Source organism: Gopherus flavomarginatus, chromosome 8 (assembly GCF_025201925.1).
Source record: "Gopherus flavomarginatus isolate rGopFla2 chromosome 8, rGopFla2.mat.asm, whole genome shotgun sequence".
Lineage (NCBI taxonomy): Eukaryota > Metazoa > Chordata > Testudines > Testudinidae > Gopherus > Gopherus flavomarginatus.
Window position 1 is genome coordinate 64112937 of NC_066624.1, and position 24669 is coordinate 64137605.

General features: G+C 46.3%; 1 protein-coding gene across 3 annotated transcripts in view; it reads right to left on the reverse strand.

The window, feature by feature from the left end:
• Window positions 1-24669, reverse strand: part of MAP3K13 (mitogen-activated protein kinase kinase kinase 13) — a 144113-nt gene that overhangs the window by 49778 nt on the left and 69666 nt on the right. The gene's annotated exons all lie outside the window — the stretch shown is intronic.

The following is a 24669-nucleotide window of genomic DNA, read 5'->3' on the forward strand; positions in this document are numbered from 1 at the left end:
AGACCTTGAAACCAGTGCCTCAGACCTCCTGAGCCCCCCAGTGGCTTACATGCATTCCTCCAGAGTTCCACCTTGATGTGGTCACTCTGGCTTCTAGTTCAGCCCCTTCAAGGACATCAAAGAACACAGGGTTAGCAAACAAATTTCTTGACCAAAGTCACTTTACTCTTGACAGCATCAAGACTTTCAGATCTCTTCAAACACAACGGAAGTCCAGAGACAAAGCCTCCCTTAGTCTGATCTGTGTCCCTTCTATGAGTCCAAGGTTTGTCACCATTTCAGGCTAGGGTGAACAGATGTCCCAATTTTAAAGGGACAGTCCTGATATAAGGCCTTTACCTTATATAGGTTCCTATTACCCCCCACCCCGCCCCGTCCCTTATGTGTTCTCTCTCCTGCTGATGTGGTCACAGTCAGACCCCCTGCTCAGAGCAGCACATCCTCTTTAAAAAGTCTTCCTCTCCTTGCCATGTGCTCCCCTGGAGTGCTCCAATCTGGGGAAGGGGGGCGAACACCCATTGTTCCATGGAGGTAGGGTAGTAATAGACAGCCATTCCAGGATTATAGCCTCTGATGGCTCTGTGATGGTTCCTCAGTGCTGGTGTCAAGTACCTTTCCTGAGAAGGGAAGTTACCAGGAATGCAATTCATTAACCGTGGCTGGGCTGGATTAGACATGAGTTCAGCACATAATACAAAATAGAGTTCCTCCTTTTATACAGACATATCCCACCATCACACACTAGTTAGAGACAAAATGCTTATCACACTCTCTCTGCTGTGAGGGCCCAAGCCAAATCTCACTGAAGTTAATGGAAAGACTCGCCTTGATTTCAATATGTCAACGGGAGATTTTTGATTAAAAAGCCAGAAAAGTTTCCCTAGGCAAAGAACGAAGGTTCTGAAGTCTGAAAACAGTCACCAAAGGAAGAAATGGAGGAGGCTGGAGACCACAGAACCTCAATGGGTGGTGCTGGGCGTTCTGTACTTTTGAAAATTAGACCACTTAATTCAAGTGACTAAATATGGTGTTAGACAGCTAACATCAGGATGTTTGAAAATCGTCACCCCTGAGCTTGAGTTCTACCCCTCTTTGAGGGAGCAGCACATTGCACAGATAAAATAATAATACCACCACAGGTGGAAGTTCAAAAGCCTGAGGGGTTTGGTTTTTTTTTGTATCATTCATCTCTTTCTCTGAATACACGTACAGTTTTATACATAAAGCACACACTAAAAGGATGCTACTATGGTTACAAAGTCAAGTACTTCAAAGTAACAAAAATAGTATGTAATTGTGTAATTAAAGACTATCATAATGCATGAGCACAGGAGGCTGAATTAAGATTGCACAGGCAAGCTGAATTCTGGCATTTCCTAACTTTTGAGTGCTTGACTTTGCAACCTAAATAACATTCTTTAAAGAATTGCATGCCATCTCCTAGGGTTTTTTAAAGGAAAAAAGTAAATGTAAATTATATTTGTTGCACCTCTAACAACCCCATCATGCATCATCATCAGGGTTTGAACTTTAAATAGCATAGTCTGTGCTATAGGACTAACTACATTCACTCACAGCAGGTTACCATTCCAGGGCAGGGGAGGGGATTGGCCACTGGGGCTTGTTTTGGGGTTGGGGAGATGGACAGGAAGAGTCCATCTCATTTTCTCTCCCTCCCAGAGAAGCTGCTCAAGTTTTCCAGCACTGCGTGCTATGTGATGTTTGCAGCAGCATGGTCATGATGATCTTAGAAGAGCTTATGTTTAGTTAGAATTTTGGCAGACTCCCAACATGTTATTGACAATGCAAGCAAGAGAAAGGAAATTAAAAATTTCAATAGTTCATCTTTCATTCAAGCCTGAACAGAATTTCATGATACAAACTAAGGGCACTTCCTCTGGCCCCAGGACTTTCTCCTTACTAAAATCCAAAGCTTGCTGCAAACAACTGAGGTGTTAGAGCTTCTAAAAATAAAATAAAAATCTCCAGAATCTTTTATACTGGAAAACAACCTAAACATAATGCTGCTTCCCCAGTAATGAGGCTTGATCTAAAACAGGGGTCGGCAACCTTTCAGAAGCGGTGTGCCAAGTCTTCATTTATTCACTCTCATATAAGGTTTCGCACGCCGGTAATACATTTTAATGTTTTTTTAGAAGGTCTTTCTCTATAAGTCTATATATTATATAACTAAACTAGTGTTGTATTGTAAAATAAACAAGGTTTTCAAAATGTTTAAGAAGCTTCATTTAAAATGAAATTAAAATGTTGATCTTACGCTGCTGGTCCACTCAGCCCGCTGCTGGTCTGGGGTTCTGTTGACCTAGGCCAGCAGAGGGCTGAGCGGGGCCTGTGGCTGGGACCCCAGCTGGCAAGGGTCCGTCAGCCAGAACCCCAGACCAGTAGCGGGCTGTGTGGGGCTGGTGGCCAGGACCCAGAGGGCTGGGGGCAGAGGGCTGGAGTCAGGGCTGGGGGCTGGGTATGTGAGGGGGCGTAGGTGTCAGGGCAGAGGGGGCACTGGGTATGGGTGTGGGTGCCAGAGTCAGGGCTAGGGTTGCGGGTGGTGGGGGGGATGAAGGAGTCAAGCAGAGGGCTGGGTATGTATGAGGAAGGTACAGGGCTCAGGGCAGGGCCTGGGGGGGGGGGGCCTCAGGGCAAAGGGCGTGGTGTGTGTGGGGGGGGATGTCAGGGCTCAGGGGAGAGTGCTGGGTGACTGCCCCCCTAATAACTCTCAACCCCGCTGCTCCTTGTTCCCTAACTACCCCCTCCTGGGACCCCACCCCTATCTAAGCCTCCCTGTTCCTTGTCCCCAGACTGGACTCTACCTCCTACCTGTCCTCTGACTGCTCCAACCCATATCCACAGCCCTGTCCCCAGCCAGACCCCCGGGACTCCCATGCCTATCCAACCACTCCCTGCCCCGACAGGACCCCCAGAACTCCCAACCCATCCAACCCCCCCAACTCCCTGCCTGCTTCAACCCCTTTCCACACCCCTGCCTCCTGACAGGACCCCCAGAACTCCCAACTCATACAACCCCCCCACTCCTTGTCCCCTGACCACCCCCTTCAGAGACCCCCCCACCCTAACTTCCCCTCCAAGACCCTCCTTGCTCCCGGTCCCCTGACTGCTCTGACCCCTATTCACCCCCTGCCCCCTCACAAACCCCAGGACTCCCATGCCCCATCCAACCCCCCTACCTCTAACCCCGCCCCATCCAACCCACCCTGCTCCCTGTCCCCATCCTTATCCAACCCCCCCAGCTCTGGGCCCCTTACCATGAGGCTCCACACAGAGCTAGATATGCTGCTCTGTACGAGCACACAGCCCTGCCCCTCCGGTTGAGCGGGGAGCGTGTCTGCCTCCCCGCAGAGCAAAACGCTGCCCTCAGGAGCACGCAGCCCCGACCCCCAGAGCACTGCGCGCGGTGGCAGGGCTCCAGGGGAGGGGAGAAGGCAGGGGAGGGGCCGGTAGCTTGCTGTGCTCCGCCCCGCGCTCCGGCCCGGGAGCGTGGACCCCGAGGCTTGCCATGCCAGGAGAGTGGGGCCATTTGCCCACCCTTTGCGCATGGCTATGCTTCTGCTCCCTGCCCCCGCAGGGGAAGTGGAGGGCAGAGGAGAGTGTGCCGGGCTGGGCAGGATTTTTAGTGGCATGCTGGAGTCCTGGCAGGCTCCAGCATGCCATTAAAAATTGGCTCACATGCCGTCTTTGGCACGCGTGCCATAGGTTGCCGACCCCTGATCTAAAAGATCAGACAAGAGATTAAGGAAAAAGCAGGTTGCAGTGGTAGCCATGTTAGTCTGTATCACCAAAATAAACCAGGAGTCCTTACGGCACCTTTGAGACTAACAAATTTATTCAGGCATAAGCTTTCGTGGGCTAGAACCCATTTCATCAGATGTATGAGGTAAAAAATACAGGAGCAGGTATAAATACATGAAAGGATGGGGGTGCCTTACCAAGTGTTAGGTCAATCTAACAAGATAAATCAATTAACAGTAGGATACCAAGGGAGGAAAAATAACTTTTCAAGTGATAAGAGAGTTGCCCATTACAGACAGTTGACAAGAAGGTGTGAGTAACAATAGGGAGAAATTAGTACTGGAAAAAAATTAGTAAGGAAAAGCAGTCTCTCAACAAAAGTGGCTCAAACTTTTACTCAAACAGCAAAAAGAGATTGCATAAAAGATTAAATGAGACATACATAATAATAAACTGGTTAATTAAAACTCAGTAGTGTTACACTGACTTTTGGCTTTAAATCAGATGTACTGAGAAGGACAGAAGGTTGGAGAATGAGAGCAGTTCTGGGAAAGCACTGTGCCAGACTGTACTCCCCCATACACATAGGTTCACAGATTCCAAAGCCAGAAGGGATCACTGTGATCAACTAATCTGACTTCCTGTGTACCACAGGACATAGAACTTCCCCACAATCATTCCTTGAGTAGATATTTTTAGAAAAACTTCCAATCTTAATTTAAAAGTCATCAGTGACTGAGACTCTACACAACCCTTGGCAAATTGTTCCAATGGTTAATTATCCTTACCATTAAAAATTTACACCTGATTTCCAATCTGAATTTGTCCAGTTTCCACTTCTAGCCATTGGATCATGGTATATCTTTGTCTGCTAGGTTGAAGAGCCCATTATTAAATATTGGTTCCCCATGTAGACATTTACAGGCTCTAATCAAGTCTCCCCTTAACCTTTGCTTTGTTAAACTAAATAGATTGAGCTCCTTGAGTCTATCACTATAAGGCATGAATTGTAATCCTTTTATCATTTTCATGTCGCTTCTCTCAATCCTCTCCAATTAATCAACATCCTTCTTGAATTGTGGGCATCAGAACTGATTGCAGTATTCCAGCATGCCAAATACAGAGATAAAATAACCTCTCTACTCCTATTTGAGATTCCCCTGTTTATGCATCTAAGGATTGCATTAGCCCTTTTGGCCACAGCATAACCTCGGGAGCTCACATTCAATTGATTATTCAACATGACCCCCAAATCTTTTTCAGTCACTGCTTCCCAGTGACTGCTTCCCTCATCCTGTAAGTATAGCCTGCATTCTTTGTTCACAGATGTATAAATATAAAAACACATTTTCTTGTACCCAGTTTACCAATCCAGTTTGCTTTGAATCAGTGACCTGACCTGTCCTCTTCATTGTTTATTACTCCCTCAATTTGTGTGTCATCTGCAACATTTTATCAATGATGAATTTATGCTTTCTTCCAGGTCGTTAATAAAGAGGTTAAATACTGCAGGGCCAAGAACCAATCCCTGAGTGACCGTACTAGAAACACACCAATTCTATGATGATTCCCAGATTGCAATTACATTCCCTCCGAGACCAATTCTATGATGCTTCCCGGATTATATTACATTCCCTCTGAGACCTTTCCTACTCGGCTTATCCAGAACACTCATTCAGTTCTGGGAGAACACTTTATCCCGGTCCCTGGAATCCAAAAACTTGGTTTGAATCCAGACTTGTCACTGAAGTTTCTTTACTGGCACACAGCAACACTACACTGAGGTGATCAAGCACAAATGCAGTAGGGTGGGTATAGGGGGTTTACTACAAATCCAAAAGCACATAAATATAAATCAGTTTATATACATAGACTAACATAGGCATAATACATAAACAAATCCTGAACTGTCCACAAGCTACATAATATGCTAGTAAATAAAGTTGCAGTGGCAAACTTGTCACTTACTTGTCTTACTATTTCTTTATCTGCTAACTACATGTTATTTACAAGGCCACCTGTGAATTCTTGCTTTGTCCATTAACTTCTGTTTTCACTCATTGTTCATGCAAGGCCTACATCAGTTAGCCTGCTTTTAGTCTATTTAATGTATGCCATGTTAATTTTATATCCTTCTAGTTTTTTAATCAAAATATCTTGCTGTACCATGTAACAGGCCATACAGAAATCTATTATATCAATACTATTACCTTTATCAGCCAATCTTCTAATTTCATTAATAAAAGATACCAAGTTACTGCCACTAAGAAGCCTGATATGCACACATGTGGACTCTCCAGCACTCTTTGCAGGGCCATAAGGCTCTACAGTGGGGAGAGGGTTCTGCTGCCACAGGCAGGGCCGCTGCAAGGATATTTTGCGCCCTAGGTGAAACTTCCATCTGCGCCCTCCTCTCCCCCCAAAAATCACATACATTATACACAATACACGGTCACAGAGTAAAATGTTATGATTTAGAATTTATGTTTCCGTGCTTTAAGTTTAGCAAATTTAGAAACAAGTTCCTCCAAGTCAATGCTGTGAGCAATGTCATGTTCTATTGACAAGGTAGATAGCCCAACAAGTCTTTGTTGCAACACTGATGTTCGCATATATGTTTTTATCAACATGAGCTTCGAGAAGCTTCGCTCACCACTGGCCACAGAAACTGGGAGAGTAAAGAGGATGCGAAGAGCAATAACTGTGTTAGGGACACTGTCTGTCAGCTTATTTTCCCATATGAAGTTCAATACATCTTGCGGTGATAACTCCTTTGGACTAGTCTTGCAATAGCTTGCAATTCACTGCACAAGTCAAAGGCATCAATATCTTTGGATTCACCATGTTGCAAAGCTTTCTCCAGATTCAAGCAATGTTCCATAATTTGCTTTGGTGTTTTATTTTGCAAACTGTAAACATCATATATGAAGCCAAATACTGAACTGATTTGCTGCATCAATGTGAATCTTTCTTCAACTGAATGTATTGCTGTGTCAATGACTGCAAAGTAAAAGTTCACTTTGAATTTTTCTTTCGGATCATAAATAAGTTCGTCATCTGCTTCATATATGAACTGCTTCCTCTTCTTTCTAATACGGATTGGATCTGGTTCAAAAAGTGCCGGTACATCCAACTCCTCCGCAAGTTCACCTGCATCTACCAATGTTTTCTCAAAGGCTGCGTCACTTCTGCAGCCCACAAGAAACTTCTTGGTTTCTCCAAGTTGATTAATGGCATCACATATATCAAATTCTTTTGCCTGAAGTTGTTTGCTAGTTATGTTGATCTCAAACAATATGTCATACCATAAAACAAGAGAAACAAGAAACTTGAAACTAGAAATGGCTTTTGTAAGAGCCTTTGCATCAACTTGTGATGTGTTGCCAGATGATCCTGTCAGAGTATAGTCTTCATAGATGTCTACCAGAGCATCACAGATGTCACCAATGAAAGCAGGATGGAAAAGCTCGCCCCTAAGAAGACCTAAGACATGATGGCTGGATACATAAACAGACACCTGTCCCTCACAGGCACTACCTCACAACATGCCAATTTTGCTCAGGACAGAACATCATAGAGGAATACTATGCATTCAGTGGTCTCTACACTGGCCAAGCAACAGCATGACCACTAACCTAACCAGTCCATCCAACTTTTTTGACTGCTTCTTGGGCACTGGTGAGGGGTAGCGGTGCCAGAATGAGCCTGGTGATGGGTGCACTACAAATCTACAAACTGAGGCAAGGTGCTGGGCCTAGAGTCCTGCTGAGACTGCTGTCCTGCACCAAGTGGAGCACAGCCTCCATGAGGAGAGAACTCAAACAAATATCACGCTCCTTCTGCATGATTCCCCCAAGCACTTCTTCAGGCAGCTGCTATGGGGGTCACTCACAGGCTTCGGCCTGCCTGTTGCAGGCAAAACACAGCAGCAGGGCTTAAAACTCAGACAGGGCCGCCCAGAGGACTCAGGGGGCCTTGGGCAAAGCAAAATCGGGGGCCCCTTCCATAAAACATTTGCAATACTATAGTAACATGTATTAGGAAATGTAAAAAATAACTAGTGAAATACATTCAAAAATTAATTTGTAATAATTTGAAAATAAACTAAATACATTATTTAAAAACATTAAAAGCTGTAATGGTATGTATACATTTGCAATTACATAATGGGCAGTTGCTGGGTGATTGTGATAGTTGGTACCAATGGGCTGTCGTTGCCTGGGGATGGTGCTGTTGTTGCCCATGGCTGGGTGGGGAGCTGGGCTCTGGGTTCAGGGGTGCCCAGCTCACAGGGGCTGGGCTCAAGGATGTGGGGAGATAGGGTCAGGGGGGTGTCCAGCTCAGAGGGGCTGGGCTCAGAGCTGGGGGTAAGGGCTGTGGGGGGATGAGGTCGAGGGGGTTTCCAGCTCAGAAGGACTAGGCTCGGAGCTGGGGGTCAGGGCTGTGCGGGGGATGGGGTCAGGGGGGTGCCTGGGGGCACTGGGGCAGCTCAGCTCTGCAGGCTGCTGTTCTCTCCAACCATCCAGGCACAAGGGGAGCAGGAGCAGGGACCAGCCAAGGACCAAGAGGGCAGGAGCACAGGCACCTGAGGCCGACCAATGCGGAGGCACTTGCTTACCTTGCCCAATGCATGAGCGTTGGGGTCCTCTTTCTTCCTCCACTCCACCAGACCACTGCTGAGGCTCTTTTCTTCTCCGTGCCCCTCGCTGGGGCTGACGTGGAGGCTGAGCCAAGGGGCAGCCGCCGCTTTCCTCCAGAAGTTGAGGCCCTGGTGTTGCGTCGCTGTAGCAGGGCCCCTGCCACGTGCCCTAAGCAGAGCTGCGCAGCTCTGCCCAGCCGGGCAACGAGAAAAATTGCAGAGGCTGGAGCCCCTGCTCTGGGAGGGAGAGGGATTCTGAGCCTCTGCCTGCAGCTCAGGGATTCCCCTGGGTCAGCGCAGCCGCCGTCAGCCCGAATCTCTGGGCTGCCGCGGTAGTGCGCTGACCCCGGGGGGCGCCCTGGGCTGCCGGGCTGCCACGGTAGTGCGCTGACCCCGGGGGGCGCCGTGTGCTGCCGGGCTGCCGTGGCGGCACGCTGACCCCGGGGGGCGCCGTGTGCTGCCGGGGCGGCTCCCTGACCCGGGGGGCGCTGTGTGCTGCCGCGCTGGCGTGCTGACCCCGGGGGCGAACTGGGCTGCCGGGGCGGCTCCCTGACCCCGGGGGCACCCTGGGCTGCCGGGGCGGCTCCCTGACCCCGGGGGCACCCTGGGCTGCCGGGGCGGCTCCCTGACCCCGGGGGCGCCCTGGGCTGCTGGCCTGCCGCGGCGGCGCGCTGACCCCAGGGGCGCCCTGGGCTGCCGGCTGCAGGCAGCAGCTGCTGCGGGCAGCTCAGACTACCCCTCCAGCAGCAGTGGCTGCAACCATTTAAAAAAAATTTTGGGGGCACCGCTTTTTGGCGCCCTCAAATCTTGGCGCCCTAGGCAACCGCCTAGTTCGCCTAAATGGTTGCACCGGCCCTGGCCACAGGCAACATTTTTAGTCAGTTGTTGATTGAATTAACACCACTCTCATCTTTGTCATTGGTAGGGAGCAGACCCCATGACAAGGTGGTAGGGAATTTAATTTAAATTTTACAAAACTGCTCTAGACAAAAAACTAAACATTGAAAAGAAAGGCCCTGTTCCTACAAACATTTGAGCAGGTACGTTACTCACATGATTGAGCCCATGTTTGTAGCATCAGGGGCTAAAATTTTTGTTAAAAGCTTTTCTCTTCATAGCGTAAAATTTTTGTCACTTGAAAACAAAATTGCTTCACTGTTAACAATGAAAAGTTATTAACAAAGTTATTGTGAACTTTTTTATGCGCACAGGCCAACATTTTCATGTTAGGCTCCCATTTAGGTACCTAAGGGTGGGGTCTTCAAAGTACATAAATGATTTACCAGCAAATGTCTCATTGTCTTCACACAGCAAAAGCTGATAGAGGAGTACAGCCTATTTGAGGCATTTCCACTTTCTTGACTTGTGCAAGGTGAGGTGATGGCTGTAAATACAGCACAATCTATTTCCCTATCTACTTTGCGTCTGAGTGAGCTGTTCAGGCAGTGAGGATATTAATGAAGCCTGAACTTGTCTTCTTCAGTATAGATAAGCATTTTAAATGAAACTTCTTAATGAAAATAATCTGTAAAATCTGAAGTTACCCTAAAAATTAGGAAACTAATGAAAGAAACAAGTATAAAACATACACTTAAGACTATAAAATATAAAGAAAGAAAAGAACTTACAATGATGAGAGCACTGTGAGGCCAATGATAGAGTCTGAGACAAGGCTGGGTGATAGCATAATGCTTTGCAAAAGTGTTCTGCGACGTCCAGGTTGCAGCTCAACAAATATCTATTAAGGGGACACTGTTCAAGAATGCAGTCAATGTTGCCATGGCTCGCATTGAGCGGGATCTGATGCCCACATGGGGTTCTTTGTGATGCAAATGGTAGCAAGTTTTAATACAGGTTGAGACTCATTTCGAGAGTCTCTGAGTCAATACTGTAGAGCCCTTGGAGAGCTCTGCTGCAGAGACGAATAGTCTTGGTGACTTGCAAAATGGTTTAGTTCTGTCCAAGTAGAAGGCTACAGCCCATCTGACATCTAGCATGTGCAACGTTGCTTCTCAAGAGTTGTTATGTGACTTCGGACAGAAGGCAGGTAAGTGTGTGGTTTAAAATGAAAATTTGTAGCCACTTTGAGCAAGAATTTTGGGTGAGGACGTAACATGATTTTGTCTTTGGTAAATACAATGTACGGTGGTTCAGCCATCAATGCTCCTATTTCGCTGACACATCTGGCAGACGTGATTGCCACTAGGAATGTGACCTTCACTGACATATGTAGGAAGAAGCAGGTTGCTAGAGGTTCGAAGGGTGGTCTTGTGAGACATTTGAGCACAAGATTGAGATCCCATGGTGGTGCAGGTTGGTGTACTTCTGGGTACATATTCTGTATACCTGCTAGAAAGCGCCATGTAACCAGGTGAGTGAATATTGAAGCCCCTTCTATTTGTTTGTGAAGGGCCATTATGTCAGCCAGGTGTATTTTAATAGAACTTATGGCTAACCCTGTTTCCTTCAGGTCTAGAAGGCTGTCTAGGATCATAGCTAGAGGTGCCACAGTCACGTCCCACTGTTTTTGCTGACACCAAAGGGAGAATCTTCTCCACTTGTCGCAGTAAGTATTTCCAGTGGTGAGGCAACGGCTATTTAGTAATACCTGTTTCACTTTCTCCGAACAGTTCAATTCCCCACGTTGGAACCAGAGAGGAGCCACGCTTTGAGATGGAGTTTCGTTGGGTCTGGATGGAGCGTCAGGCCCTTGTTCTGAGAAAGTAGGTCCATCTGGAAAGGCAGCAGTTGTGGAGCACAGACTGCTAGATGTGAGAGGTATGGAAACCAAGTCTGTCAGGGCCATGTGCGGACAAGAAGAATGATATATGCTCTGTTGAGTCATATCTTGACGATGATGCATGGGATCAGTGGTATTGGCGGGAAGGCATACATGAATGATGCGTTCCATGGGATGAGGAAGGCATCCCCTAACTATCCTGGTGCCAGGCCTGCCCTGGAGCAAAATAGTGGACATTTGTGATTTGTTGCTGAGGTGAAACGGTCGATTACTGAGTGACCTCATTTTTGGAACATCATGCCGAGAACACTGTTGTGGATTTCCCACTTGTGTTCCTGTGAGAAGTGCCTGCTGAGGTTGTCGGCTGTAGTGTTTTGGCACCCTGGTAGATATGAGGCTGTGATGTTTATATTGATGCAGATGCCGAAGTTCCATAAATTCATGGCTTCTACACATAGCAAGTGAGACCTGCCGACTGATGCAAAACATGCACGCTACATTGTCAGTGAGAATAGAGATTGAGGTTTCTCATATGAGTTGGAGGAAGTGTCAGCATGCACTGTGTATCACGTGGAGTTCCAGGAGATTGATATGTAGTCGGGTTTCTGTTGCAGACCACCTGCCTTGTATATTGTGATGACCCAAGTCGGCACCCCAACATATCAGGGAGGCTGTTGCAGTTGTTCGGGCAGCTGTGTCTGCTACACCCATTGAGGCTTGCAGCGCTGTGCGGGCTATTAACTGACATTCGTTGATAATGGCATTGAGCTGAGGACATTTATGCTCGGGGAGGTCCTCCACGAGCTCTTGTATTTTACTATAGTTAGAGTAGTCATAATTTGCTAGCAGAGCAGAATAGTTGGCAATTCTAAGCAGAAGGGTGGCTGATGAGTAAACTTTCCGCCCAAAGAGGTCCAGTCTCTTGTGTTCTTTATCTTGCAGTGAGGAACAGAATGAGACCATTTACTGTGCTGATTAGCAGCCTCTACTACCAGAGAGCAGGCCTGAGGGTGTGAAAACAAAAATTCCATGCCTTTGGCTGGAACGAAGTATTTTCTGTCAGCTCTTTTGTTGGTCGGTGGTGCTGATGCTGGTTGGTGTTTGCCATATTACCTCCGCAGGCTCCATTATAACCTCATCCACGGGGAGGGCAATCTTGGTCGATGATGCCGGTTGTAAGATCTTTAACAACTTATGTTGTTTCTCCTGCACCTATGGAAGCCAATTTCTTGGCTGTTTGCTACTCTTTTGAAGAGTTCTTGGAACTGTTTCAGGTCATCTGGTGTCGTAGGGGTAGATGGCGTCACTGCTTCGTCTGATGCAGAAGATGAGTATGGGGCAGGCAGTGAATCATCCAGGTCTGCCTGAGATAGTATCTCTTCCTCTTCTCTCTCTGTCTCGGGGGGGTCAGAGGTTTCTCTGTGTGGTAATGATGGGTGTACTCTGGAACCTCTTGGTGCTGGGGAAGGAGGGGGACCAGAAGAGGGGTTCTGATATGTGGGCCAAGGACCTCATTGTGGCCATTGCAATGGGTAAGGTGGTAAAGGGTAAGGCCAGTGCTGTGCATACCAGGGCTGTGAATGCTTGGAAAGATGAGGCTTAGGCTTCACAGCGTTCCATGTAGGTCTCATCTGTGATGGGGATGAACGTTGAAAGGGGAAGCAGTTGTCCTGCACGTCTCTCTCCTTCCTCACCACTATGCATGGAGAGTGGTGCAGGAGATGAAGGATGCTAGCTCGGAGAGTGTGCCGAGCAGTGGTGACTACGGTGTTGAAGAAACTGCTATGTCCTCAGTATGCAGGAGTTGCGCTGGTCCTGCCATGGGGTTGCGGTCTACCGTCGGAGTCCTTACCAGTGCCGGGTTTGGTTTGTTAGCCAGCATCAAGTCTTGGGTCGGTGCCGGTGGCAGCAGCATTGATTGCGGTGCCGCTGCCTGTGCCGCACTCTGCACCAGGGTAGTTGGTTCTGTGGAGGAGACCTGATGTCTCAACTCCGGTGCCGCGCACTGGGGCTCAGCAGGGGTCCGCTGAGGGACAGTGCTGGAGGAGCCTGGTGCCTTGTAAGTGCTCACTCTGGATGAGTGGAGCACTGAGGACAAAGACCTCACTGGGGAAGCTCTCTTTTTCTGAGAGACCCTTGCCAGAGAGGTCAAGGCTCGCTTCCTGACAGTTTGGAAGTCAGAGCCTTATTAGAGCTCAGGGATCTCGGTTTATGAGATTCCTGGAGGACGTCTCTCGCGGAGGTTGGACGGATTTCTCCAGCAGAAGCATTTTCAAGTGGAGATCCCTGTCATATCTTGCTCTTGTTGTTAAGCTGGTGCGATGTATGCATTTCTGGAAGATCTGAGTTTCTCCCAGATAGCAGATGCAGGATGCGTGGCCGTCAGGGACTGGCATCAGTTCACAGCAGGAGTCATACTTTTTAAATCCTGTTGAGCCTGGCCTGATTGCAATTAAGCCCCGCCCCACCTCGAGAGATAAGGGTGGGAGTTAATTGTAATGGTAAACTGTAGAAACTGTTCCCAAATGGGGAGTTAAGCCAGAGAAAAGTCTTCTTTCTTCTTCATTTTATTTTTTCAGAAAAACCTCTAAGAGGAACTTATGTAACTATGTATAGACTAAGACTAACTAAACAATGTAACTAAGTATTGACTAATAAGTTCCTATGTAACTTGTAACTTTTTTTTTTTTTACTTTTTTCTTTCAGACAGTATCAAAGAGAGCAGTGCCGCAGAGCTCCGTCTGCAGCCGAGGACAGATGAGAAGGAACTGAGGGGGCAATCGGGGGTGCACACGCTACAGGAGGTGCCAACAGTTGCACGAGACAACTCCTGTGAGCGCCCTTCCCCTGACCAAGTGCTGCTGTGAGAAATCTCTGATGTCCAGAGCAGGGACGCACCAAAACACAGAGTGGCGCAGCCACAGGGACACCACTGGAAGAAGAATTGTCACTTCCTTTAATCAGAGTCATCCTACACATTTACTTGGGGTTTCAGAGATTATAGACATTTATTTTTAAAATTGTTTTAATGATTTAAAAGAAATAAAAATACTAAACCCCCTTCAGACTTAGACAGTTTGTGTAAGTGATCACTTAGCCGATAATAAAACTTCTGAACTGGTAGAATGTGCTTTAAGCTTCTAGGGGAAATGCTGGCCCCACTGAAGTAAATGGCAAATCTCCTGTTCACTTCAATGGGATCAAGATTTCACCCTCTGTCTCCAGGTACCTTTCAAAAGGAGACATTTTAGGAATGTTTTTATAAAAAGTTCAAATTCATTTTTTCTAAAGAACTTTGTCCCTGTAGTTCACAATTGTTTATAATACTACAGTGATCCAATTTTTTTAAGTTGTTGGGCTAACATCAGGAGCTTAATTTCTTAAAGGACACTACGATGAAGCAGAGAAACTGCCAGCCAGCACAGCAAGGGTTAAAGAGTTTTTCGGCTCAGTGAGCCCCGCCCCATTTCACCTGAAGCCAGTGCCAAGCCTGGCGGGCTGGACAGCCTAGCAGAGCCCATGGCTTTCAGCCCCTTATTTGATTGCTGGGCCTCGATCTTTAAGGTCGGGGGACAGGTAAGGGGACCGGGCCCTCCCTCTCCACCAAGTCCCAGACCAGGGCCCTGTGTTTGTCAATCCTAGAACAGGGACAGACCTCCTTGGAAGAGTCCAAATTTGCTGCCCTGGGCTACTTCCTACCAGTGTCTGTTCATTTTGGGGTGTGGCCACTCTAGCCAATTAGCTGTGTGGCCTGCTTCCCATAGGGTCCTCTCATGGGTTGTGAGCAGCACCTTGTCACGGTCTCAGTCTCCTTCAGGCAGGGCAGCTGCAAGTTGGTCAGGCTGAGCCCTACACCGTCGCTGGGCTTTGCCCACTCAGTTGCCTCCAGAGCTGAAGGCTCCTAGGTCTCCTCCACAGTCTCCCATGGCCAGGGTGACAGTGCTTCCTCCCTGGTGGCTGCCTTGGTGGGCAGGTGAGTGATCCTTCCCCTCACATAGGGAAGCAGCTAGCTCCTGCCCTAGCTGCACCAGTCAGCCCCCAAATGAGCCAGGATCTCTCCTTTTCTCCACCCTGCAGGCCTAGGCCTGGTCTACACCATGCATTTAAACCGATTTTAGCAGCGTTAAACCGATTTAACGCTGTACCCGTCCACACTATGAGGCCCTTTATATCGATATAAAGGGCTCTTTATATATCAGTTTCTGTACTCCTCCCCAATGAGAGGAGTAGTGCAAAAATCAGTATTACCATATCGGTTTAGGGTTAGTGTGGCCGCAAATCGACAGTATGGTCTCCGGGCGGTATCCCACAGTGCACCACTGTGACCACTCAGGACAGCAATCTCAGCTCGGATGCAGTGGCCAAGTAAACAGGAAAAGCCCCGCGAAATTTTGATTTTCATTTCCTGTTTGCCCAGCGTGGAGCTCTGATCAGCACAGGTGGCAATGCAGTCCCAAATCCAAAAAGAGCTCCAGCATGGACCGTACGGGAGATACTGAATCTGATCGCTGTATGGGGAAACAAATCTGTTCTATCAGAGCTCCGTTACAGAAGACGAAATGCCAAAGAGTTTGGGGAAAAAAAATCTACAGGCTACACAGTGCTGCGTGACAAGCGTAACGGGAAGCCGGAGACTCAAACGGACGCTCATGGAGGGAGGGAGGGGGTACTGAGGACTCCAGCTATCCCACAGTCCACAGCAGTCTCCGAAAAGTATTTGCATTCTTGGCTGAGCTCCAATGCCTGTAGGGTCAAACACATTGTCCGGCGTGGTTCAGGGAATAGCTCGTCAATTTACTCCCTCCCCAGCCCACGTGAAAGAAAAGGGAAAAATCGTTTCTTGACTTTTTTCAATGTCAGCCTATGTCTACTGAATGCTGCTGGTAGACGCGATGCTGCAGCAGTGAAGAGCAGTATCCGCTCCTCTCCTCTCCCTGGTGGCAGACAGTACATGCTTGATAACTGCTGAATACCCCTGGCTGGCCTCAGGGGCACCTGGGTAAAAACAGAAATGATTCCTGGTCATTCCCAGTAGATGGTACAGAACGGCTGGTAACCGTCTTCATCATAGCCACAGGGGGCTGAGCTCCATCAGCCCCCTCCCTTTCCTGTGTAAAGAAAAGATTCTGTACTGCCTGGACTATCATAGCAGCGGGATGCTGGGTTCCTCTCCCCCGCACCGCTTAATGTCCTGCCTGGACTGTCATAGCACAGGGAGGCTGCCTCCCCATCATTTTATCTCACTAACAAGTCACTGTTTCTTATTCCTGCATTCTTTATAATGTCATGACACAAATGGGGGGGGACACTGCCACGGTAGTCCAGGAAGGTTGGGGGAGGAGGGAAGCAATGGGTGGGGTTGTTGCAGGGGCACCACCCGTGAATGGCATGTAGCTCATCATTTCTGAGGGATCTGACACGGAGCAGCTGTACTCTCTGATACACTGCTTCTCTAGTATACTTGCCCCAAATTCTAGGCAGGACTGACTATTTTTAGAAACCATAAAGGAGGGATTGACTCGGGGAGTCATTCCCAGTTTTGCTTTTGCGCCCCTGGCTGACCTCAGCCAGGGGCACCCATGATAGCAGCAGACAGCACAGGAGGACAGATAACCGTCATCTCATTGCCAAATTACACTGGAAGCAGACGGTACAGAACGACTGGTAACTATCTCTGCTATCATGCAAAAGCAAATGAATGCTGCTGCGTAGCGCTGGCGTATCGCCTTTGTCCGCAGCATCCAGTACATATACGGTGACTGCAAAAAAAAAAAAAAAAAAAAAAAAAAAAAAAAAAAAAATGCTGAACAGGCTCCATGGTTGCCATGCTATGGCGTCTGCCAAGACAATCCAGGGAAAAAGGGAGCGAAATGATTGTCTGCCGTTGTTTTCCCAGAGGAAGGAATGACTGACGACATTTACCCAGAACCACCCGCGACAATGATTTTTGCCCCATCAGCCACTGGGCTCTCAACCCAGAATTCTAAGGGGCGGGGGAGACTGCGGGAACTATGGGATAGCTACGGAATAGCTACTCACAGTGCAACGCTCCAGAAATCGACGCTAGCCTCGGACCATAGACGCACACCGCCGAATTAATGTGCTTAGTGTGGCGGCGTGCACTCGACTTTATACAATCTGTTTTATAAAACTGGTTTATGTAAAATTGGAATTATCCTGTAGTGTAGACCTACCCTTAGAATTGGCTGCAGGTATAATGGGGCAGGGCTAGCTGGCAGTTTCTCTGCTTCATTGTACACCCATTTTTAATTTTAAATACTAAATAACTTAATGGATTTACTTGTAAATGCCCAGAAAATCAAACCTGTCCTTAAAGAGCAAGTGCTATAATTCTGGGGAGAATACGCTGTATTCTTCACATGTAACTGAGTAGTTGAATCCCTGCGGTATAACTAAAATTCAACTCAATCTTAACTGTGAAACTGCAATGGTATTTTCACAATAGGTAAATTAGAGGTATTAAAATGTATACCTTATTCTTACACCAGAAGTATATTAATGCTGTTGAGCAATCCAGTGATAATCTATTTGTCAAGAGGAGAAAGAAGATTTGGACCAGCATGATTAAAAAACGGTATTCTGTAAAAGGACTTCTTTAGCAAGGAACCACATTAACATCTTTAGAGTCACTGACATCAAGATATAAGGTAGAAAAAATAGTAGTTTGATTTAGCCAGGCTTAGATCTGAAGATTTGTGTGTTTAGGTAGAGGAGAGTAAAGGAAATGTACAACATACTGGGTTACACTGCTAAAAACAGCAAAACGGTCTCTGTAAACACTTAGAACCTTACAGCCAATCATACCATCACTAGTTAAGGTATTCTGTTTTTCAAACTTAATAAAGCCTCTGCAGAAACAGTCTTCAAGTTCTGAGATGTATGTGTATTCGGGGAGGATTATGCATGTATTTAAGCTATGCAGACTTCACTGAATGCAACTGCAGCAGCAGGTTGCAAGGCAAAACCTCAGATTTGAGCTAAGCTATTTTGATCAACTCATGCTTATTCTTGCAGCTAAGAAAAGAGATATTTTAAATCTACAAGAGAATTTCTGAAGCACGGTATAATTTTGTATGAGCACAAGCTTCTGTAAATTATTCTCAGTCGCATGGAAAACAGTCTTCCATCCACACCATTACAATTTAGCTCCCTGAATGAAGGAAACAGGAAGTGCATCTTTGTTTATGGAAGAGCCAGACCTGACATCCCTGATATCTCAGCACATTAGATGGTCTTTAGCTGCAGTTTAAAAGCATTAGAAAAGGCAGTTCAGCCAGAAGGGAATATAAGAGCAGCTGAGTCACATTTGGGAAAAACCCAGGAATTTAGAGGAAATTCTCTCTAGCTAAATAGCCAAATTCCATCTCTGCTCTTGGTGGCTTTCATTTCATAAATGAGCTTCTCACACATACACAGAGAGACACATTAACAGCAGCCACATACACACACATCGCCTACTGAAGCCAAACATCTGAGGGTTTGGCATGACAACAGTACTCAAAAGTAACCATCTATTCTGAATGGACAGCTCAGTCAGGTAAATGCCATCTGTGACCATAACGAATGCTCTGCCATTGTGGTTTTGGTTCCACTGCATAGTAAAGCCTGTGTCTGTGGGACCTGGCTTCCAGATTTGGTGTTTTCAAGCTTGTACTTAAGCATCCACACTGCACTGTAAGCATGGGCCACCCAACACTGCTGACATCTTCATACTGCATGATGCAGACTCGAGTCAGACCTTCTGCTTCTGGTGGTATACCCTAGCTTATCCCAGGGTTCCTTCCCAGCACCCTCACCAGCTATCGCCACTCTAGGGCTTGGTTCATAGTGGACTGTGGGACACCTTGTGTGTCCATACTTCATGATTTGACAGGAAGAGATTTGAGCCCACTGACACATCCAGCTGAGCCATTTTCAGAGACGCATGCTCCCAGCAGCAAGAGTCATCAACATGGATTCCGATCTGGCGGAAGAATTTCTGCAGCTCACTGGGTCACTCCTATTTCAGGAATCAGGTAGAGCATCTGTGAGACACTGGCAAATCTTTTGGCAGAGATTTTTGAGTTGATGCAATTTTAGACTTGGCTTTGGTAAGGCCATCATAGACGGGTTGGTCGTAGGAATTACTCTGGATTGAGTAATCGCAAATTGATTCAGTTTAAATTAAATGGAAGGATAATCAAAACCAGGTAATCAACTAGGCTTTTTAAGTTCAAAAGGGAAGACTTCGGGAAGTAAAGGGAATTAGTTAAAGTCAACTGGACTGAAAAGCTTAAGGATTTAAATGGGGAGGAGGTTTGGAATTTCTTCAAATCAGCTATCCAAAACAATCCAAAATAAGAATATCAAGTAAGAGAGAAAAAACTTGTAGAGAAATGCTCCAGACCCACATGGATGAAGAACCACCTTAAAAAGCCTATTAGAAGTAAGCAGAGAGCCTATTCAGAATGGAAAAAGTGGTTGAACAGTAAAGAAAGCTACACCATGGAGGTTAGAAAATGCAGGAATAAAGTGAGAACTGCTAAAAGTCAAGCTGAATCAGCACTTTCCAAGGACATTAAAAGAAAGAAGGTTTTTTAGTTATATAGATAAAAAGAGAATAAGGATGGATGAAATTTGGCTGCTATGCAGTATGGATAGGAAGGAGACAAAAGTCTAATATAGGTATGGCCTCAAAACTCACTGATACTTTGCTTCAGTTTTCAATAAGGATAATAATAAAGAACACATAGAGCTTATGCATACTCACTGGGGGGGACTGAACTTCCATCCCAGAATATTGAAAGAACTGGCACTTGAGATTGCTAGTCTAGTTAGTAGCAAGGATTTTTAATACATCTATCTATTTGGCTTAGTAACATGTAACTGGAGAATGGCTAATGTCCTACCTATATATAAGGAGGGGGGAGTGATTTGGGCAATTACAGACCTGTTAGTCTGACCCAGTAGTATGACAAGGTTTCAGAACAAATTGTGAAACAAAGAATAACCAAATTCACAGAGCTAAAGGGGCTGGAATGCAACATGGATTTATCAACGGTAGATCATGCCAGACTAACCTGATTTCCTTCTTTGAGAAAAAAAACCTGATTTTTTAGATAAGTGAAGTGCAGCAGCTCTAATATTCTTGGACTTCAGTAAAGCATTTTCCACGGAACCACATGGGATTATTAGTTAGAGAAGATGGGGATCAGTACAAAAATTGGAAAGTAGATAAACTGGTTAAAGGGGAAAAGACAACAGGTTGTGCTGAAAGCTGAACTACTGGACTGGAGAGAGGTTACTAGTGGAGCTCCACAAAGATCGAGGTCTTGGGACTAATCTTCATCAATACAGAAGAGGATCCAAATATTAGACAGGAAGCGCTATAAGACTGGAGTGATAGAAATGGGATGAAATAGTACAACATGCAAGGTCATGTACTTTGGGTCTAATAATAAGAATTTCTGCTACAAGCTAGGGGTCATCAGTTGCAAGCAACAGAGGAGCAGAGAGATCTGGATGTGGGGGTCAATCACAGGGTGACTACAAGCCACCAATGTGATGTGACTGAAAAAGGTAAATGTGATCCTAGGATGCATCAGGCAAGGTATTTCCAGGAGAGAAAGGGAATTATTAATGCCTTTGTACAGGCACTGGTAATACTCATTTAAAATAACATGTATAATTCTGGTCACCCATGTTCAAGAAAGAATAATTCAAATTGGAAGAGGTGCAGAGAGGAGCTACTAGGATGATCAGGGGAATGGAGGGCTTATCTTATGAGATGAGACTAGAAGAGTGTGGCTTCTTTAGACTTGCAAAAAGAAGGCTGAGAAGGAATATGATTGCTTTCTATAAATGGGTCAGGGGGGAGGGAAAGGGATGGGGAATGGGAAATACTAGGGAGGGTAAAGAGCTAAAGGACAATGTTGGCACAAGAACAAATGGATATAAACTGGCTATGAACAAATTCTGGCTAGAAAGCAGGTGGTTTGTAACCACCAAAGGAGTAAGGCTATGGAGCTGTAGGGGCAAACAACTTAATTTTCAGAGAGAGCTGGACAAATTTATGAGTGGGACAGTAGGATAATGTTGCTTGGGATGCTCTTCCTGTTAATATCTTATGTTCCTAAAAGCTGAGGTTTCAGGGTTTCACCTGGCCATCTGCAAGAGTTAGGAAGGGATTCTCCCCACCCAGTGTCTTGGTTGGGGTAGGAGAGTGTCTTTTTCCTCTGAGTCATCAGGAAATAACCCTGTCTGGAGATGGGACATTGGACAGGGTAGGCCAGGTTGCAAAATTGGCATGGAACTCTCTCTCTCTCAGGTGCTTGGCTGATTGGTTCTTGCTTACATGCTCAGGGTCTAGCTCATCACCATGCGGGTGGCTGGGAACAAGTTTTCCCCCAGGTCAGCTTGGTAGTGACCTTGAAGGTTTTTCACCTTCCTTTGCAGTGTCTGGGTGCAAGTCACCTGCCAGGATTATCTGGGTATATCCCATTTAATCATCTCCCTGCCATTGCTGGGCCATGGGCATTGGTGCACTGCAGTCCCTCTGCATGTGGCAGAGAATAGTCTAGCCTCCTGGGGGCTGTAATGCTTGCTCTAATTTAGGTTGTTGGGTTTACTGTGTGGGTGTTAGTGCCCTGTGATATACAGAAGATCAGACTAGATGATTTCGTTGTCCCTTCTGGCCTTAATCTCTAAAATCTATATCTGCACGACCCCTCTGATGTTGTTCATGCCTGTTGCCATAGTCACCCATTCTCCATAAGTGGACCACACTGGTGGACAAGCTGGGACACTATTCCCACCAAATAACAGTTATAAATGGAAACACTGTCCCCACTGTTATTCTAGAAGACCTTGCATAACCTATTTTTCCATGACTTATGAAACCTTATCCTGTTTGCAGAAGCCCCAGTAAAAGAAGTTTCATACTACATACTCAGTGGCTATACGATGGTGGTTGAATATGCATTTGGAAAATTGAAATATCATTGGCACTGCCTTCAGAACCTTTTGGATGCCATTGTGCAACGTCTGCAACGTTGTGGCCTGTTGTGCTATACATAGTGTCTATGGGGACAAGGGAAAACCTTTTCACCAAGAGTGGACTCGTATACACAGCTAGAAAGTGCATCTGTTACAAGGGCTGCATTCACATGCATAGTGGAAATCAAGGATGCTTCATGAACCCACATAATAGGTTTACACGGTCCTATGAACCAGGAGGGAAGGTGGGGGGCCTGAAAGGGTATTTGTAATTGTTCTGGTTTTGGGTGTGTTTTGTAAACACTTTACTGTACCACTACACACAGTGTATTGCTCACTGTGCTGAAATGTATGGACATTTTTTATGCTTATGGATTAATAGGACATTGCATTTTAAAAAAAAACAACACTCTTTAGTGAGGCCAGCCATGTACTTGAACCCACAGCTTATAGGGTACTGTGATGAAGTTCTACTTCATTATGTATAATAAAATTTGCTAAAGAAGCCATGTGTGCAAATTTAATATTTATTTTAAACATGAAATACCAGTGTAAAACCCAGACATGCGGACCAGCTGCCATGCAAACATACAACACAATAGCCAAACAGTGCAAAAACAGTGAACAGTGCATGTTTCCAAATACGACTGACAGCTGTTTCTGGGGGTCTTCCGTTCCTCTGTTCTCCTTGACCTTTCTAGTATATTTTGCACACGCAGCCTGCAACTGGACTGGAGCGGAGGAAAGCACAGTGTACATTTGAACATTCCCTTTAATAGTATTCATTGGCTGTGACATGGTCCAGTCAACTCCTGAACTGTCTAAAGGATGCACGGTCTGCAAGACCTAACAACATGGAGGGGACTCAGGACATAGGGATGGAGCAGGAAGTGAATGTTGGAGTGGAGCAGATGTTGCAACCTGTAGTCTGGTGGCCACAACCATAAGTAAATGCTCAAACAGCTCCTTCTGCTGTGGTCTCTCTTCCTTCCTCAACCTGGGGTCATGCTCCAAGAACTGTGTCACCAATCGCTCCTCGTGCTATGCATCCTCTCTCCACCTTTCTTGCATCTTCCTCTTTCTGGTACTCAATCTGGTCCTTTTGGTACACAGTCTACTGACCGGTTTTATCAAGAATCTGTCCCATCAACACATCTATCTTGAACTCTTTGTCCCTGCAAGTAGTTGGAGGTGTCTACTCCCCCAGGCTCCTGGAGCCGTGCACTTGCCCTACAGAAGTGAAATGGCCTTGAAAGGAAAATGGAAGAACACATTATCATCTGACCATGATAAAAAAATTACATTTCTACTCTTTTAAGTGAGCTGCTTTACTTCCAGGTCAAAAGACTACACATTTTAATCAATGGGATTTATTTTATTCACACAAAATAGTGGCTACTCCAGATGGAGCAGCACCAGAAGCCATCACACATCAGGGTAAGATACAAATACAACATTCAATTACAATGATTTATAAATCCTCACTACTTTTCCCAGGGCAAGAGGATGTTGTCACTAGCTATGGATTTTACAATCCCTTCAGGCAGGGCAAGCTCTGGAGGACACTGATATTCTTGAGGTCCCTGGGTGGAAGTATGAACTTCTGTTCCAGGCCAGTGGAGGACAGCCATTTGTGGGCTAAGGAGATTTTAAAGCACCTAGTGACTGATTAGCAGGCATCCAAATGGAGGGGACTTATGAACTACAGAGGTGGCCCTAATAAGTATGCTCTGCTCCAGAAGGTAACCAATGGTCTAGAGTTCCTAACTCCATGAGAGAGTCACTTTCTTCAACAGGCAGCAATGGGTGAAAATCCATGCTAAAATCGATAAGATGCTGATGCAGCATAAAGATGTAGTACAGCCTCCTTGTAAGCATCCTGAATTCATGTACAGACCTGACTGACTGCCAGCCATGGGGACTCCTAACACAGACGTGCAGCCACCCTCCACTGTAATTGGATTTAGCTAGCTGTGAACCAAATACAGACTCTGGTTGCACTTGGACTCATTACAACCAACTTTTTTTTGACTCAGTTAACTGGAGGTCTGAAACAGTGCAGGTACAGCCGAATTACAAGGTGCTGCTGTATTAGCAGGGAGGTGTATGTGAGGCTCCTCACTGTGGTGCCCCAAGCCATATTTCTAACAATCAGTGAGTAATTAGTAAAAATATCATAACGTCTTAACTGTTTTTTCTCAGCTCCCAGTGTCCATTCTGAATCCCACGTGGTGGCTGGGGGAGGAGAGGAGGGCACTACAGAAATGATGTAGGTTCCACCCTGAACAGAAGTACACTATAAACCTGGCTTGTATTAATAACTCAATATGGCTATAAGCCAGAAATCCCTCCCATCCATATGTTAACAACAAAAATGGCATCAGAAACTTACCAGCCTCTTCTGCAGGTTCCATTGCAGGTTGTCCCCCAGGACCACTCTGCTCCTCTGAATACAGACCCAGAGTGTGCTGCAGTCACCTCAGCACCTGGACCACTTCTTGTCCACCATCCCTTGGTGGCTGTGACTGGGGAC